The 16,534-nt window shown below is 42.3% G+C and overlaps 1 protein-coding gene across 9 annotated transcripts in view; it reads right to left on the bottom strand.

The window, feature by feature from the left end:
- The window catches only part of PTP4A3 (protein tyrosine phosphatase 4A3), a 205,452-nt gene that overhangs the window by 36,250 nt on the left and 152,668 nt on the right, over nucleotides 1-16,534 (bottom strand). For 2 of the 9 annotated variants that reach the window (XM_031947275.1, XM_031947277.1), the window contains exon 1: nucleotides 11,234-11,509. The exons of the other annotated variants lie outside the window; for them this stretch is intronic. The gene's annotated coding sequence lies outside the window, so the exon portion shown is untranslated. Of the gene's footprint in view, nucleotides 1-11,233; nucleotides 11,510-16,534 lie in introns of those variants that run through there. 9 annotated transcript variants of the gene reach the window in all.

Below are 16,534 nucleotides of genomic sequence, written 5' to 3'. Positions count from 1 at the left end.
CCGTTACTCTGGAAGGCACTTTCCTGGACTAAATAGCCATACCCCTGGCCTTTCCCTAAAAGGCTACCTAGGATGGGAAGTGCCCATCAGGCCCAGCAGACCCTTCTCCAGGAGAACTGGGGCTCCTCAGAAGTGCTGGGCATTTGGGTTATCATCTCTTTTCTCTTCTAATATCCCCAATTTTCCCCAACTCTTTTGCCCCACAATCCTCTCTCAATAGATACTCCTTGGGAATGAAGTACAAGTAAGAAACAAATAGTTCTCAATCTCCCAACTTGTTCTGGAAGGAAATTCAGGAGAAGACAAAAGCAGATTTGGAGCCTGCTGCCCCAGTCCCCAGAGAAGGAAGGGTGGAGAAAGAGAAGGAAGGGAGGGAGGGAGGGAGGAAGGAAGGAAGGAAGGAAGGTAGGAAGGGAGGTAGGGAAGGAAGGAAGGAAGGAAGGAAGGAAGGAAGGAAGGAAGGAAGGAAGGAAGGAAGGAAGGAAGGAAGGAAGGAAGGAAGGAAGAAAGGAAGGAAGGAAGGAAGGAAGAGGGAAGAGGAAAAGAGAGGAAAGGAGGGGGAACATACCCTTAGCTTTGATGACTTCTGATTCCATTACCCCTAGCTTTCTCACCTCTCAATCTAGCTCAGAACTTTAAGAAAACAGTTCCAACAGAAATTTCAAGCAGTTTTTGTTTCCTCTAAAGCAGACAGGCGTTCTTAAATCTTTCATATGTGTGTCTTGGACCCCTTTGGTGTCTGTTGAAGCCTATAGACTCCTTCTAAGAATAATATTTTTAAAAGCATATAATAAAAACACATAAAATGGCAAGAGAAACCAATTATATTGAAATAGTTACTTTTTTAAAAAAAATTTAAAACACACATTGAAAAACCCCAGGTTAAGAACTACTACTTTGTTTGTTGAGAAGAAGACAGAAAAGGAGCATTCTGGTTAACCCCATTCTTTCTTGGTCCACAGAAAGTCACTGAAGCTCCCAATTGGCAAAATCCTTTAGAAACATCTAGCCTGAGCCATACCTAAAAGGGATAACCTAGTCGCTCTTTTAGCAAATTCCTCCTCAGAATTGGACTTAAATCTTCTGCTCAGAACAAAAATTCTACTTTTGGAATCCAAGGGTTTGGGCCTGAGTCCCCATCTGCTTATTATCAACAGGATGACTATAGACAAATCACTTCATTAGGCCTCAGTTTTCTCCTCTGTAAAATGAAGAGCTGGTCTCTAAGTCCCTTCTGGCTTTAAATCTATGAAGTTATCTGTGATCTCCCCTTCTACAATAGCCCTTCAATTACTTAAAAACGGTTAGCCTTGAGACTGAACAGCCTTAATTCTGTCCATCACTCTTCTATAACATGATTTTAAGGTCCTCAATGCTCTCCAGTTAATTGATATTCTTCCTAAAACGTGACACCTAGAACTGAATAGGATATTGACCATGGAAGAATATAATTTGAGTATCACCTCTCTCATTTTGGACATTTAATGAAGTCAAGAACTCTTAAAGAAGCTGAAACTCTAACTAGCTCTCTTGGCTGCCACGTCAATCAACTGACTCGTATTAAGAATATGGCTCACTAAGATCCCCAAGTTTCTTACAGATAAACTGTCATCTCAATAAGTCTGCCTTATCTTGCTTTCGGGATGTTGATTATCTGAATCTCAGTGTATTCTAGTTATTAATGTTAGAGCAATCAAGATCTTAAATATGATCTAGCCAACCCATCATTTGATTGAACTGAGTCTCAGAGAAGGGAAGACAAGTGACTGCTGTAGGAACACAAAATCACTACTAGCAGATTAATATTCAGATCCCCAGATCAGGAGATTCAGGGGAGCGGAAGAGGAAGAAGAGAAAGGAGAGGAGGAAGGGAAGGGAAGGGAAGGGAAGGGAAGGGAAGGGAAAGGAAGGGAAGGGAAGGGAAGGGAAGGGAGAGAGAGAGAGAGAGGGAGAGAGAGAGAGAGAGAGAGAGAGAGAGAGAGAGAGAGAAGGAAGAAAGGGAGGAGGGAAAGGGGAGAGATAAGGAAGAGGAGAAGGAAGAAAAGGAAGACGAGTAGGAAAGAGAGAAGGAAGAAAAGGATGAAGAGAAGAAAAGAGAGGAGGAAGAAGAGGAAGAAAAAGAGAAGGAGAAGTAGCACTGCAACTGGAACTGGAACTAGAACTTCCACTCATTGCTCTGGGTAGTCAGGGAGGGTTTTCTGGAAGAAGTAGAAATCTAAGTGGAGTCTGGAAGGATCTGTGGTGGAGTAGGAAAAAACAACTATATTCCAAACTGAAAAGGAGACTGGAGAGGATGGAAAGATAATTGAGATACCTTAAAGAAAGATGCCAAATCAAAGATGAACCTGACAATTGAAAAGAATTGCAAAAGTTGAAGAAAACAAAGTAATCCCAATAATGGTTCCCAAGGGTAGGTAATGATACTCTGGAAAGCTATGAGTGAAGTTAAAGGCAGGGTCCTTCACATGGCCCACTAGGAAGCCATATTGAATGGTGAAGACTGGACATCCAAACAGGATTTAATTACTTAAATAAATAATATCTTCCACCTTACTATTCCCCACCCCTAGAAAGAATATAGAAGGGAAAAGAAAATTGATTTCTTCCATTGTTATTTCCCATGACCTCAAAAATCAGAATTTACTCCAGTCCCCAAGTCATCCCCCATTCCCTAGTTCAGAAGGATCAATCCTTTCTTTCTTGTCCTTCAAGATCCAACTCTGGAGCTGCTTCCTAATTGAAGCCTTCCCTGCCAGATAACCCAAGAGGCAGTAATACACAAGGTGACACTATTTCAGTTTGTAGCTTTAATAGCCCAAAATTTCACTAAGACTTGAGGACCTTCCCACTTGGGAGATAATGTGCTGGACTTGGAATTGGGAAGGCCTAGGTTCAAATGCTGTGTCTGATATTTATACTTACATGGACATTTAATTACTCTGGGACTCCATTTCCTCATCTCTAAACTAGTAGAGGGAGTAGGTGCTTCTAAACTCCCTTTAAATTCTGAAATCTATGATCCTAAAATGTGAGAGACCTCTCCTTTTTCTGATTTCTCAGATTTTACCTGGTTCGTATATTGTCCTCAGGGTTCCTAGTTGCTTTCCAAAGTCAGTTCAAATACTACTCACAACATGAGCCTTTTTCTGATCCTCCTAGTTACTAGTGCTATTCCCCTCTCACCACTGCTTACAGCCATGACATTGCCTTGTAAATCTACCTTGTCTGTATTTTGCTTTTGCTTACATGTGTATGGCACTTCCCCGCCCCTCAGCTCTATGAGAAGCCTCTGGAGGGCTTTACATCATTGCTTTTGAGTCTTTGTCTTGAAATCTCCAGAGCCTAACAGATATGACTAAATAAGTTCTTGTGAATTGATTTGTATCATACTCATTTGTGTAGATGACTTAGACCCGTATCATAGTGCAAATTTCTTAAAGACAGAAAGTATCTTACCTAAGATTGTAAGCAAACAACAGATGGTACTTAGTATATGTTTGCTGAACTGACCGTTAGAACTTCATCAGTTTTCATCTTTCTATACCCAGTAATTTGCACGTTCCTAATAATTGCCATTCAGTTGCAGTGATTTGGATTACAGTCCTTATGGAAAAAAAAAAAGGAGTAAATACCTAATTTGATCAAGAACAACAAGGTACTCAACCTTGAACAAAATAATACCAGCTAGTAGATAAGTGACCAAACACCATTCACAAACCTCAAACATTTTAGGGGGAGAAGAAGGGATTCCTCACTTCCTTTTTTTTTTTTAGACAAAGTTATTAAACTGATAGATAATAAAAAATAATGTGGATCTAAGAAAACTGGATTTCATAAGGCAGCTGACAAAATTTCCGAGCATTTATAGCCTTGTGAAGATATGGAGATATATGACAGCACAGTTAGTAGGTTTCTAGAACCATATATATAAAAAATTATATAAAAATGGACCTAAAGAGTAGGATTAAGGGAACACTGAAGTACCAACAGGTCTTTAGTAGAGTGTCCTAAAGCTCTTGTCCTTCTATTCTGTGCAAAATTTTAAGATCAGGGGCAGTTAGGTGATGCAGTAAATAGAGCACCAGTCCTGAAGTCAGGAGGACCTGAGTTCAAATTTGGCCTCAGATACTTAACATCTCCTAGCTGTGTGACTCTAGACAAGTCACTTAACCCTAATTGCCTCAGCAAAAAATAAATAAATAAATAAATCGATAAATAGATAAATAAATAAACAAAATTATAAGATCACAGATGCTCTGAACTAGAAGGAACCTCAGAGGAAGAAAAAAAAAAAAAAGAACTCTACAAGCCAGCCATCACTTTAAAGCTCTCCAGGAGCCTCTCCTCTATACCTCCTAAAACAGCCCTTTCACTTTTAGACAAATTTTAATTGTTAGGAAATCTTTCTTTATATCCAAAAGAAATTTAGAACATTTTTTACAAAGACTTGGATAAAGGCATAGATGTCCATGTGATTAAATTGCCAACAATCCTAATAATCCTAGCACAAGACTGGGATGAAAGCTGCGGCAATTGGGGCTAGTTTCAGAATGCAAAAACAAATTCTGGCCTGAATCCAAAAGGATGAAATGTAATAGACAAATAAATGTAAGGCTTGGATCTACAGTATCAGATACACAAATATGAAAATGAAAAAAGGCATCAGTAAGCCATGGAAAAAGATCTGAGGGTCCAATGGGCTTCAAGTTCAATGAGTCAACAGTGTGTCAGGGCAGCCTGAAAAATTAACATGGCACCATGTTACATTTATCAAACATTTATTAAATGCCTCCTGTAAGCTAGACACTGTGATAGGTGCTAGAAATGCCTCACAAGGAATAAAACAAAGAATTTACATTGTAATATGGGAGACAAGTATATAGTAAGCATAGAAATATATATATATATATCCATGCCAAGGTTGCTTGGGAGGCTAGAAGGCAGAAAGATGAAGCTGACATTTCTGCAGTGTTGTGCCCTAGTCACACTGCATCTGGGGAGATCATATTCTATTCTGGGTGTCACATTTTAGGAAAGACACTGACAAACTGAAATATGCCCAGAGCGGAGTGACCAGGATGGTGAGAGGAATAGAGATCATGCCATAAGGGATTGACAGGAGAAACTGGAATTGTTTATCTTGGAGAAGTAAAGATTTAGGTGATGGGGTCCATGCCAGGAGGGCTGGTTTCGGTTATCTGAAGAGCTATCTAGGGAAGAAGAATTAGCCACCTTCTGCTTGGTCTGAGAGGGCAGAATTATCTGAGGAAGTTCAAGAAAGTTAAATTTTGATTCGGCAAAAAGAGCTCACAGTAAGAGCTAATAAAAAGTGCCATGGGTTACTACCCATATGAAGGAATAAGCTCCCCATTGAAAAGGTCTTCAAGTAGTAAGAACAATGACCATTTGTCAGCGGGACTACAGAAAGGATTCTGGGTCTCCTAGGGTTGGATTAGGTCACCTGGGAGGTCCCTTCTCATTCTGAAGATGGGAATTCTTTGATTTGGGGCTCTGGGTCCAACTATTCACTCCCCCTGCATTATCAGGCTACAAGATTAAGTCTCTTGGGGATGAATGAGATCAATCCCAGGCTGGGAAGGAAGACATGGAATTATGGCAGGATAGTCTTGCAGCTGCCCCCTCTTTCCCTTCTCTTGACAACTTCCCAAAGGAAAAGGAACCTTAGTGTTTTTCTAGGGACCTAAATGTCCTACTGACCTCAATAAAAGGTTCTGCTTGAAGTCAAAGACCTTGGGATGGGAAGAGGAAGGATCACCCTGAAAGGGAAGGATTGGTGAGGAAAATGGGCACAGAATCAAGACTCCTCAAGCCTTGTCAAAGCAAGGAAGTTCCAGAGACCCGATGTCAGGTCATGAAGGGTGCCCAGACTATCTCAGCAGTCCGGATAGACAGTAGCAGGCAGTAGCAGACCTGGACTTAAATCTTTCCTATAATATTTCCTAGCTATGACAGCACAGGTCCTCATCTGTGAAAAGGGGGTGGGGGGGAGGGTGATAATATTACCTATCCCACAGAGTCGTGAGAACCAGATCAGATAATGTCTTTGCAATCCTTAAACAGCTCCATACATGTGAACTCTTACTGTCACAAGTCTGTTGCACAAAAAAAGCCCTTTGCTAAGAATTCAGGAGACCTGGATTCTAGCCAGTCCTAGCACTACTAAAAACTCCCTGTATGACCTCAGACAAATCACTTCCCCTGTCTGGGCCACAGTTTGCTTCCTTGCAAAATGAGGGAAATGAATTAGGATGGTCTCTGAGAAGATCTCTTCCTGCCCTGACATTCGGTGTTCTTCCCTCCTAATGACCCTTTTAGCTCTGACCTGATTTCTGATCCATTAAAATCAGCAAAGGATCTCGGTGCTTCTCAAGCTGGGATGATGGATGGTTCTGACTTCAGCAGGTTGTAGGGTTGGAACCAGACACATGTACTCCCCTTGTTATCAACAGAAAATCTTGGGTGGGATGAGAAGGGTCAGTCTGGGGAAGGGTCATGGCTCAGGCTTGAGTTTACATAATTAGCATTAGGACAACATAACCCCTGAAGACTCCTCCTCTTCTGAGAATCTTCCATTTTGAACTTCCACTCTTGGATGTATGAGTGGACCAGAGTTACCATAGAAATGTCTGACATTTCTCATCTGAATCCCCCAACCTCCTGCAGACTCCTCTATGTCTGAAGCACTGGGATGAATGCTAATAACACTCCCAGAAGGTTAAATTATAACCGTGTGATTGTTGAGCAAAGGCAGAGAATGGATAAGCATGTGCTGTGTCCAAAGACTAATTAGGGAACAGGGGAGACACAGGAGCTTAAAAATGGAAGGGCCCTTAGAATATAGAATGTCAGAGTGAGAAGAGCATTGAGAACATGGAATGGCAAGGTGGGAAGAGCCCTTAAAGGGCATTTAGGCCAATCCCTTCATTTTACCACGGCCAGAAAAATGAATTGACTTGCTTTTGCCCATATAAAATGCCTTTTAAAGATCTGGGAGGAGATTTGGTTGGAACTAAGGACGTTAGTGAAAGGGAAATAAAACCATTAGTAGAATAAGGCCAGATGGGCTTTATCCAAGGCAGAGGGCCTTGAAGGCCATGCTAAGGATCAGTGGTTAGAGTCTACCAAGAATGCATAGCCAGGGTTCCAGAAGAAATGCAGTGGGATGAGGTGCAATGTATTAGAATACATCTCTGCAGGGCTGATACCTGTCTAGGTAACTACCTCCCAGTAAACTGGGATTAGGACATAAGAACCAGGGAAATATCTATCTCCAGATGTAAATAGAGAGAGGAGCATTTAATGTAGTGGAGAAAATAGTGATGGATGAGGCAGACAGATGAAACCTGAATCACATCTCTTTACAGATCTATAGGAAAGGAAAGATCAAAGCTGGGAAAAGAAGTGTTCTCTCCCTACACATATTTGTCATCTGCTAGTTGTTCAAGTACCATCTCTATTCAGATATCTAAAATTTACTTATCTAGTCCTAATGAGATTGAATTATGAAATTCCTGGAATTCCCACATATGGACTGTTATTAACTCACCTTTGCAGATTTTACCTTCCCACCAAACTGGACTAATCTCCTAACTCTCACCTCCATATGGTTGGTTGCATAAGCCATATACCTCACCTTCACCCCTTGTCCTCTAAGGCTCAACACTGGAGCCTTCCTTAATCTCTTTCCTCTGCCCCAGCTGTTCATCTCTACTCTACTCTTCTTTTCTCTTCTCTAGTGCTATTTTCCTCCCTCTCTCATCTCTCCTCTTTCCCTCTTCTCTCTTCTTCCTCCCCCTCTCCCTTCTTCTCCTTGTTCCCCTCCTGTCTGTCTGTCTGTCTCCCTCCTTCTCTCTCTCTCTCTCTCTCTCTCTCTCTCTCTCTCTTTCTCTCTTTTCCTCCCTCCTCTCTCTCTTGTATGTCTGTATGTCTGTCTGTCTCTCTCTCTCTCTCTCTCTCTCTCTCTCATCTCTCTCTCATTATCCTTAAGTATTTATTTATTTGCACATATTATACCTACATCAGCAGTAGACATTATCTTCAGTGACTAGTACAGAGCCTTGTATATAATTGTTACCTTTTTTCAGCAGTTGAATACAGATGCAAGAGTATATGAGCCATGTAAACACATGACAAAGGAGACAGAGTACTGAAGTTAGGAAATGGGCTTGACCTTCAATTCTGACAGTTAACTATGTGACCGGGACAGCCACCATGAAGCTAGGCTTTATAGGATCACATCAAAAACTAGAAAGAACCCTAGTGAGGTTCAATATTCATCGAAGCTCATAATGTCATTAAGCACTGGAACCACCGCAAGCAGCAAAAGCAGCCTACAAGTACAGAACCTGATTGGGTTCCTGTTACTGAATGTTTTCCCAGTAGACCACAGAGCCTCTCACCTATTTGCTTCTTCATTAGCCAAAAGGAGATAATGATACTTCTCCAACCTACATCTAAGAGTTGTAGTGAGGACTTTATAGGCTCTAAAAGTTATAGAAAGGTGAACCATAATTATAATAACAATTATTATAAATCTTTTCATTATGATTACAACCACACACTCACCCCTCACTGGACCATAAAGGGAGCACCTCCCCAGAGACTTGCCCTGTAAAATATCCCAGCTCTCAGGGCAGAGATGGGCAGAGAGGCGAGCAAAGTTCCTGACTCAGGCAGTTCAGTTTCCAAAATAGGAAGCGCATTTGGCCTTTTCCACATGAGCCATGGTTCCCTATCAACAGCCAGCCCTAGCAGGGACATGAGGCAGGAGCGGCACTAGTGAGTAGCAGATGCATAAGGGATCTCACCCAAGAAAGGCGTTGGGCAGCATGACCTTAGGATGTTGGGGCCACACTGGGCTCTCTAACATAATAGCTGGGCCCTGTCACTCCCTGATAAGATACTACATATGCTATGAGGATGACAAGCAAGCACTTAGGAGAAGTTTTCCCTCACACCAACCCTTTGGAAGTCTTTCACAATAGGGTGGTCTTTGGGAGGACTGTTCTCCTTGGCTAGTCGTGGAAAATTTTATTCAACATATCCCTGGGAGACATGCTCTGCCGGGCTAGTCCCTGGGAGGTCTGTTAGGCCAGACTAGGGCCCCCCCAGATAATGAGAGACTATCTAACCCCACTGATCCCAAATTCATTCCAAGTCTAACACCCCCCAAATCAGTGGCTATCAGTTCAGCACAATCAGCTATAACTTGGAGGAGTTCTCCCACACATCAACCCAGATTTCAGCTTGCCAATGTATAGAATGAGGATAAAAAAAAAATAAATATCCACTCTGAAGGCACCATCAGGCAGGAACATCCATTTCACACATTCCTTCAACACACAGTCATCCCAAGCAGCTGGTCTCTGTTCTATCTGCCATGGAGCTCACTCCACAAATAACAAAATTCTCTATCTCTGCAACAACTTAAGATTTAGTAAGTGAACTAGCATTTGTTAAGGACTCACAAATGTGTCAAGCATTTAGAAAGGGTTTTCATCAAACAACCCTGTGCATGTAGGTAGATAGTCCAAGCATTCGTATGTTCATTTTAGAGATAAGGAAAATGAAATTCCAACAGATACAGCAATTTGTCCGAGCTTAAAAAACATTGGCATTGGATACAAACTTGGGTCTTCTGGCTGTAAATTCAGGGTACTTTCTACTACTTTGCAAATAAAATCAACAAACTGTCTATTAGACACGAACTATTCCTAATTATCTGTCTCATAATAATAACTCCCATCTATATATTGCTTAAAACTTTTAACATAGTTATTTCATCCATTATTTGCAAGCCAATCTTACATAGTCTATAGGCAGTATGTGATTTAGTGGACAGAGCACTGATTCTGGAATCAGGCAAACCTGCATTCAAATCCAGCCTCAAAAACTTACTGTGTTGTTTACCCTAGCTAGACGTATCAAAAAAACAAAAAACCCAAAAACCTCTGTTTACCCCAGTTACCTCATCTGTCAAATAGTTGGCTCCCAGAGTTGTTGTGGCGATCAAATGTGATCATATTTGTAAATATACTGTGCACAGTAGGTGCTTAATAAATGCTTATTCAATTTCATTTGATCCTCACAAAAAAGCCTGTGACGATTTTGGTGCAATTATTGTCATTCTTGGGTCACAGACAAGAAATTTGCCTATGGTCCCATGGCTTGTGCCAGAAGTGGCGATGGCAAAACAGGTCTTCTGGTTCTGTGTGAATCCCAGCCCTCTATCCACTAAGACACAGAAAGCAAGTCCTAAAGACTGATCATCCTGATCTTAGAACAAGGCTAGATACCTGCTTCATGGCTTAATTGCCACCCTCGTGAGGGACACTTAATGTTCTGAAAACGTGCAAAAAATAACAGGAACAGGACTGACAAGTCAGCTGCAGAAAGGAAAGAGATCTACACAGCAAAAGATCTTGATGTTTTCCTAGTCAAAAAAGTAACAACTTTAGGACTATCTGCTGCTTTTATATTATCCAGGGTTTCCAATCTATCACACAAGCTAGAACAAGGCTAAACAGTCCTATTCATTTGCACTGAGGTTGTTGTTTTTTTCCTTAATTCTTTCTTTCTTTTCTTCATTCAACAAAATGCCGACATAATCCCCTCCCATCCTGTCCAGATCAGTCAGACCCTCTAAACCAGACCTCGGCCCCCTGCTCTCTCTCTGCTCCATCCCTGTGAGTATGGATGTTCCAGGATGTACCAGGCCTGCTTCTCTCCCCCTCTTCCCTCTTTTACTTTCTTTTCCCTCTCAGAACTCCACCAAGGGACCCAATTGGTCAGTTGATTTTAGTCTGAGGAGTGAAGGGAGATGCTTCCATCCTTCTACTACAAACCCAGGGAAGAAGGGGAAAGGGGGGGGGGGGCGATAGATATTCTAGCGATAGATATTCTAGCCAGGATTATGTGCCGAAGGAGCTGGAAGGACCATTTAAGAATCATTTTGTATTCAGAAGAAACTGGGATCCAGATCGGTTACTGAAAAGCCATTAGGAAGTAACAGAATGAGAACCTGAACGCTGGATTTCTGATTTTAGATCCACTGATCATGGTACCTGTTCTTTAGCTTTCCGATTGCTTCTAGTTATCAATTCCCATAGTCCCAGAAGCAAGGGAGCACTGGGAACCACCCTCCCCCAGGACCCCCAGGACCCAGGAGGGCGCGCAGGTATTCCGGCACAGGATTTCTCCATTCCCAGCTTACCCAATCCTGAGCGTAAGGGGCCAAGTGTCATCTCCATCCCCCTCCAGCTCCAGAGGCCAGCTGTCACCGGGAGCCCGTGGCCTGGACTAGCCCTCCTCGACCCTGGCCAGCTTCCCCCTGCGGGGCTGAGCAGCACCCAGCACGCTGGGGCACGCTTCGGGGCTGCTATTGCCCGAGGTGGTAAACAACTCCCATCCTCCCAGAAGCTTCCTGCAGGAAGCAGGAATCCGAGCAGGGACGGATCCCACGGCTCTCCGGGGATATTCAATAGCCCAAGCAACATATTTCCGAGGCTATTTATAGAGCCGTACAAGCGTCACGTGGCCGGGCCTAAGTCTTCCCCATTAGGATGGGGTGGCTCTGACCGGCTTGTTTTGAAAGCAGGAGACTGCGAAGGCCCCGCTGATAAACACCGGGCCCCCTCACTGCTCACCCACACCTGTTTTCTATATTTAGAGTCAGGCATCTGCAAGCAGACTTGCTGGGAGGAAAAAACAGCGAGGGAGCTCTGGAGGCCGGAGCAGACGGAGAGAGGGGCAGACAGCAGTAAATTAAGATGCCCCCCTTCCTATGGTCCATGGCAACAAACTCCACAGGGTATGGACAACTTGGGAGCAGGACAGCAAAGGCTGGAGGGCTGCAAAAAGCAGCAGGTGGGAGCCTCCAAACCTTGGGGGCCGTCGGCTGGGACCTCCAGCACGTTGGGAGCAAGAGCCCTGGCTGAGCAAGGGAGGGAGCTGGATTCTAGTCAAGGTTATGATAGCTCTGTGAGCTGAGGCAAATCACTGTCTGTCTCTGGGACAGCTTCCTTTGGAGCTCTACAAGACCCTACCATTTTACCCAGTTGGCTTCCCCCCACAACGGGTGAGGTACTTGTGACAACAGAGGGTTGTTAACTGTAAAGCACTAGAGGGAGGGGAAAAACACCCCAAATCTCTCTATCTCCACACTCCCATCATGCTGAGCCAAGATGCTTCTCTTGAGATCAGGAGCACTTAACCTTTGAGTTATGGAAGCAAGGGAACACGTGTGTATTTAAATACCTACTATGAATTCCAGACACCATGCTAATCACTTTCTCATTTGATCATTACAATAACCTTAAGAGACAGGGGATATGATTCCCCATTTTACAGTTGAGGAAACTGAGGCAGACAAAAGTGAAATACTTGCCCAATGTCCCACATTTAAATTCAGATTTTCTGACTCCAGTTCCAGTACTTAATGCACTGAGCCATCCAGGTGCGGTCAATAAAAATTTATAAAGTAAACTTTATATAAAGTGCCAGTCACTGTTAGGGCTGTTGTTTGCCCTTCATTCTTGAAAAGGACCATTTTGTTTGTCCTACATTCTTGAAAAGGACCATGATATCAGGAAGAAGTGAATTGGATTTGAATGAGGGAGAGAAAGCTGTGCAAAGTCATTAGCTTCACTTTCTCCCCTGGAGCCAAATGGGTCCAAAGGCAAAAACAGAAGATGGTCCTCTAAGCTCTAGGAATACAAAGAAAGGTAAAAGGCAATTGCCCTCAAGGAGCTTGCACTCTGGGACATCTATGGATCCCTTCTCAGAATCATGTTGGTTTAGCCTTTTTTCCCTCTCAAAAATAAGTTAGACACAAGGTTCTGCAAGGGTGAATGTTGAAAACTATTTTTGCATGTATTTTGAAAATAAAATGCTATTATTAAAAAAAATTAAATGAACTGGAGGGAAAAAATAAACTATCAGCACTTTAAAATGTTAGAGATTAATAATTATTAAGATATATTTCTTCTCTATCCAAGTTCACATACCCTACCTACCTAAAAATCTATCCACAAACCCCATGATCCTCTCCATTAAGAATCCCTGCTATTGAAAATCAATGAGTGGTTCCAGCAACAAATTTGAGCTGATTACCAGGCCCACTCACTCTCTGAGTCTCAGTTCCTTTATCTAGGACATATAAACTATCACACTTATGCACTGTCAATACTGAAAGGTAGTAAGGAGACAGCCCTTTATAAAACTTAACCTGCCCTCAAAGGATGCATCATTATGGGGTTAACAGTGAGTATATGCTGAAAACATTTGCCGTGTTATCCAAGTGTCAGTAATCATTCTCATGACTGCTGTCACATTTGCTCAGCTCCATTCTAGGCACTAAGGCAGGGAGGGGGAAAGAAAGAGTCCATGGCTTTCAACAACACAATTGAGAACTAACCAACAGGCCAATAATATTATCTTCCTCTATCCTCACAACCTAGAGTGGGGGATGCTATTGTTACTGCCATTTCAGTGAACAGGAAACTGAGGCTAAGTGATTTGACCAGAGTCCTTTGAGCTCTACAAGACTAGTATTCTACACAATTTGCTTCCCCAGACACTGGGTGAGACTCTTGTAAGGACAGAAAATTGGTCTTACTGAGGTGGGATTTAAGCCTCTTCCTACCTCCAACACCGACATTCTGCCTTTTTTATTCCACTTCAGGCCCTCTCTTCCTCACAGCCTACTGACACTTACTATAAATGAGCCTGATTAACTAGCTTCCAAGCCCACCGTGGATAATAAGACAGGAGAAAATAAGCCTGGCAGCCTGTGAAGGGTGGAGGGAGAGGAAATCAGCATTTCTACCGCATGTCATGAAGTTTTAGAGCTTTAATAACTTCAAAAATATAAGTGCTGCAAACTTACCAAAAAAATCAACATTTGAAAAGGTAATTATTTCCAATTTAAAATATTATTGCGATTCTTGTTAAAATTCAACAGAACCCCAGTCGTATGTTATACATCTTCAAACTTTATAAAAAAAACTTTCCCCAGCTGCAGCTCAGGGGCTGAAAGGATTTGGAATCCTAGCCTTAAGATCATTCAAACATGGAGGTTTTGATGCATATGGAAGTGCTGATGTGACCCAGAAACTGTCTAAAGGAAATAAGACTGAGCCAGCTAAGAAAGAGGAGGACCTCATCCACCAAGTCACTCTCTTGTCACATATGTAATGTTTAATGGCAAGATGTACTGTTTCGTTAAAGTTTAAATATCAAATTCATTATGTAAAAGCCACAAAATGAAAACAAGTGTAAAAATTTTAAATAATCAAACTTTCATGAAGTGATGTTTTCAGTTAAGTTTGTAGCATTTATACTTTTGAATTTATGAAAGATGAAAATTGCACTTTAAAGTTTTCAAAAGAGCTTTCCACACATTCTTTCGCTTGAGCCTCCTCCAGTAAAATAGTTGCTACAGGTACTATCATTCCCATTTTACAAGTGATGAAACTGAGGTTCAGAAAAAATTAAGTAACTAGCCCAGAGTCATACAGCTAATGAGCAGCCCCTACATTATTAGACTCCAGATCTCTCCTGATTCCAAAGCCAGCCTGCCTAGAGGTGGCAAGTCAAGGAAATTGCAGAAGGAATGAGGGGCAGTGCATTTAGGGAACAAAGTCAAGGGCAATTGTTAGCCATGAGCAAACCACAATTGTGGTATTGACCATTTTGTTGAGCCAACTCACAGAATCAACTCAGATCCAAGGATGAAGCAAATGAAGATGGCAGGAACTGTCACTTTATAGTTCTTTTAGGTTTAATCAAGTATTTGGCCCACAACCAGTCTATGAGGGAGGTATACTAGTATTAATATCTCCATTTTAGAGATGACAAAACTGAGGTTCAGAAAAGGTCTATCTCCCAAGGTCGCAAAACTAGTAAAGGAGTAGGATTAAGGCTCAAAAATCACAGGTGTAAAAGTTGAAAGGATTAACACAACCAGAGAAATACCCTCCCAATAATAAGGCTGAGAGATGTTTCAATGGGCATACCCCACCCCTGTGTCTTTCAGGCCACGGACTTGAAGGCACCCGCCACAAGCAACAAGAGCAGGATGAGAACTCAGGTCTCTTGGCAGGGCAGGAACGCAACCAGGAAGCCATCTTTGAGGAATCTCACACCCTACCCAACCCAAAGTCAAAGGCACCAACCTCCTCCCCTTGAGGTCCTTCTGGAAGCAACACAGCTGCATCAACTGGCGGGGGGAGCCTGGAATCCTGCTGTCCAGTACTGGTTCTGTCTAGAATTTCACTGGATGTGAAATAACTTGAGCACATTAGGGCTTACCTATCACATTCCAAGCAACTACCTTATAATGTAGGCAGCCCAAAAATTATCCCAAGGTTACAGATGAGTAAACTCATATGGGAGCAAAGGAAAGCTTGAGATGTGCTGCTCTAGTTTATGGTCAAATTCAGTCCAACGATTCAATATGTATTTACCAAGCACTTGCTATGTGCCAGGCACTTGGCTAAGCACTGGGATACAAAGACAAAATGTTTATGTTCCACTGGGATAGGGGCAGGGGAACAAAGCATCTGCCACACAAGTGACACATGAGTGGGGAGGACAGTATATAGAGAGACAAAATGTTTATGTTCTACTGGGATAGGGAGGGCAGGGGAACAAGGCATCTGCCACACAAGTGACACATGAGCAGAGGGGACAGTATGTCCAAAGTCCTGCTACAAAGAGGTAGAATATTGGATTCAGTGAACACCAGGCAGGCTACATGGCTAGAACAGACATGACTGATGATGACAATTTATGTAGTAAGAGATTTATATATTATATCATTTCATGGTCTCAACAACCCTTTGTTCTTCCCATTTTATAGATGGGGAAACTGTGATTGAAAAAGTCTAAATAATTGGACTAGGGTTACATAGGAAGTATCTAAAGAAGGATTTTAAGTTCAGTCTTCCTGACTCCAAGCCCACATCTCTAGCCATTGTGATGTCTAGTATGGTATCTGAGGACATGTACGTAAGTCCAAGGATAGGGAGGATATATAGCAGTAGTGCATCTGAGGATATGGAGGGAAGCAATGAAAAAATACATCTAGAAAGTGAGCTAAGACCAAGCTGTGAAGGGCATTTAAGTGCCAAACTGAAGAATTTCTATCTATTTTATATGGAGGCAATTAGGAATCCCTGGAGTTTGAGAAGGGGAGATACTTGATGAGAACTGTGCTTCAAGAAGATTAGTTTGGCAGCCATATGGAGGACGGATTAGAAAAGGAAGAAACAAGAAGCAGGGAAATGAAATATGAGAGTATTGCAATAGTCCACACAAGAGGACCTGAAATAAAATGGTAGCTATGTGAAAGGGATATGGGTGGTACAGTAGTTAGAATAAAAAAAAAAATAGGAGCTAAAAAAGTGTCTTTTGATGGGTTCAGATCCGCAGATACTTACTAGCTATGTGACACTGGCCAAGTAACTTAACCCCTGCTTACATAAAACTGAAGGAAAAAATGGCAAACTGTTCC

Source organism: Sarcophilus harrisii, chromosome 1 (assembly GCF_902635505.1).
Source record: "Sarcophilus harrisii chromosome 1, mSarHar1.11, whole genome shotgun sequence".
Taxonomy (NCBI): domain Eukaryota; kingdom Metazoa; phylum Chordata; class Mammalia; order Dasyuromorphia; family Dasyuridae; genus Sarcophilus; species Sarcophilus harrisii.
The sequence above is the reverse complement of the archived record's forward strand: the minus strand, read 5'-3'. Positions and strand labels throughout refer to the sequence as shown.